The sequence below is a fragment of the Lolium rigidum genome, chromosome 7 (genome assembly GCF_022539505.1).
Source record: "Lolium rigidum isolate FL_2022 chromosome 7, APGP_CSIRO_Lrig_0.1, whole genome shotgun sequence".
NCBI lineage: Eukaryota > Viridiplantae > Streptophyta > Magnoliopsida > Poales > Poaceae > Lolium > Lolium rigidum.
Window position 1 is genome coordinate 67,155,482 of NC_061514.1, and position 2,883 is coordinate 67,158,364.

The 2,883-nt window shown below is 43.0% G+C and overlaps 1 pseudogene; it reads left to right on the plus strand.

Annotated features, from left to right (window-relative positions):
* The first annotated feature begins 1,331 nt into the window (after positions 1–1,331).
* Positions 1,332–2,668, plus strand: LOC124678112 (annotated as a pseudogene).
* The last annotated feature ends 215 nt before the right edge of the window (positions 2,669–2,883 follow it).

Consider the following 2,883-nt stretch of genomic DNA (forward strand, 5'->3'; position numbering starts at 1 on the left):
AGATGATGATTTTGTGATGTAAACTATTAAACCATGCATCAATGATTTTTATTTCCTAGTTGTTTCAATGTTGTTTGTGTTTTTCTAGTGATAATTGTGATGTGTCATACGACAATTAGAAGGGCAGGGGTTGGGGCAAAGACTAGAACCCTCAAACCCAACCCTTATAATGGTCTTTACTTCTATTTTTCAACCTCTAAAAGTGCCAAAAAATGCTCATTCTCAACCCTTAAACTGGTTTGAGGGTTCGAGGGTTTAGGGGTCGTGATGCTCTTAGACTTGCTCTTAACTGGGTGGATAAATTCGGAGTGGAGTTGTGGCCTCTCGTCCCTCCTGTTTCTTTCCCTGGCGGCTAGTGGCGGAGGGTGGTACTTGCCGGCGGTGACGACGCGACGCAGGGCAGCAGCGGCGACAGGTACCCTCGCGTGAGCTAGTAGCCCGCAGATGAACAGGCGGCGGCCGCTGAGGCTAGCGGCGGCGGCTCCGCCCTCCTCTCTCTCTATCCCCGCGCCGTCCGATCCCCTCTGTCTCCAGGCGCGCTGGGTCCCTTGTGCGATAGCCGCTCCTCTTTCTCTGTCTTTGTTCAAGGCAAGCTGCTGTCTGAAGATGATTTGTGAGCCTGCATCATAACAATTCTTTGTTACTGGCCAAATGAAACTTGGATTTCTAGTGACTTGTATGGAATGGTAGCTCAATGCAACTTTACTAGTTTGTGACAGCTTTAATTTTGAGACTTCGTGACTGCCTCATATGTTCAGATATATCTGCATGCTATTGGTAGGAAAGCGCAACTGACCTGGAAAAGTCCCAGTTAAACATGGGTGCACGTGAACTCAGGTGGGAAATACATTTTTCAAATATTAAAAAGTTCTGAAATAAAAATAACGGGGTACGTATGCATGTTCCATGTGTCCGTAGAAAGTTTTCGCGGAGAAACCACTTTTTTATTTCAGAATCAAAAAAGACAAAATACGTCACATATATACTGATATATAGCCCTGCAAAATTTCACTTTTTTGTCGAGGCAAAATAAAAGGTTTTTTCATCACGAAACTCATGTCCAGGGCACATGTTTGAGATCACCTTTGCATTCATTTTGTGTTTCGATTTTTAAAACATGTTTATAGATCACAAACGCACTTTTAAAAAAGTGGGTTCACATGCACCCAGGTTCTGAAAAGCCAGTCTCGACTGACCTATCCTATAGCCAAAGCGTCTGGAGAAGAATTTGGCCTCAATTAGGTAATTATTAATTCATCTATAGCCTACATGTTGAGACTGTAATAAACATAGGAACACAAGTTAGCATTCTCAAAAGAGGCACGTACCAGAATTATTAATGTCAACTCATCTGGAAACCAAAATTAGTGCTAGGACAGTAGAATAATCGGAAACAGCTCCGACCTCTTCAGTTGAGCTGAAGGATACATAAGGAAATCTGGGACAATAGAATTTTCAGTCTGACTTGCTTGAATTTTGTTGCTTAAATTGCATTCAGTGGTACTAAATCATGGCCCCGATTGCAGATTTTTGCAGGTATCGAGCTACTGAAGTAAGCCGGGGTGGTATGGGCGCCGAGGCAGGCAATGGGAAGGAGGAGGCCAAGAAGAAAGTTCTTGAGGGCACAGGTCTGCCCCTCCCAGGTGGCTCGAGTGGCAGCGTGCGCAGCGCCGGCAGCGACTTGCAGCTAAGGCAGATGCTCGACTCTCTCAAATCCTCCAAGTCCCCTGTAAGTGTAGCTGCTCCCTGCACCGCATCTTCGTGTTGTTCAAATTCGTGGCTAGAGTGTCTATGGATTTCTGAGTCCGTAGAATTTTGTCAGTCTGCAAGCTTATTTTGGTTGAGCTCTTTGGCTTTGTTCCGCTGTAGGCAGTGATCAACTATGGTGCTTCATGGTACGTAACCCTCTTGCCTGTGTACTTTTATTTGTTCTTGATGGTGAGAAGCTTGCACTGTAAGCTCTAGCAACTACAAGAATGGTAGTACATCAGTTCTCTTGACTGATTGATGACCAATTTGCACACTTGTGTGCTTGTCTACTTTCCGGTTGAGGTGAGTAATAAGCACTTGTTCCAGTACTATATGTCCATGTTATGTGATGTACATGCAAAGTATAGAAACACACATTTATTGCGATATGAGCTAACCTTTTCCAACTCTATATTTATGTACTACATTAGTTTGAACTCTGTATAGGTTATCTACTCATAGTCAACTATGTAAAGCTGTTTCAATATGTGATTAACTCAACTCATCACTGCTGATTACCCAGGTGCCGTGTTTGCAGTCAGATTCTACCACATTTCTGCAAGTTCAGCAATGAATTCAAGAATCTGACCTTCATTTATGCACATGTTGATGAATGCCCAGAAACAACTCAGAACATACGATACACTCCTTCCTTCCATTTTTAACGGGATGGAGAAAAGGTGGATGAGATGATTGGTGCAGGAGAAGAGAGGCTGCATGATCGGTTGTGGTTGCATTCATGATAGTGATCAGGCTTGGACTTGCAACCTTCAGGGACGCTGTCCTCATGAACTGTTTATTAGTGCACAACATTTTCTATTTTCCAGTCAATCTGGAAACAATTGTGTCTTGCCAAGTCTTGTTTGATACTGAAACTGGAAAGCAAGGATAATGTTAAGCTGGTCAGCATTCTTGCTAACTTCTCTCCCTGTCAGATGCCATTTCTGTATTTTCCCATTTGTTCCTCTCTATTGTCGTTTGTTTGGTGAGCTCATGTAATATCCATGTTTGTTGCGCGTGGTCAACTGGCCATGCTTAGTGATGCAAAGTCCTAAATCAAATTGGTTCTCTGTTAAGGCCTTTTGTTTACACTAAAACTGAAAAGAAGTTAAGTTATATAGGAAAGTAATTGAA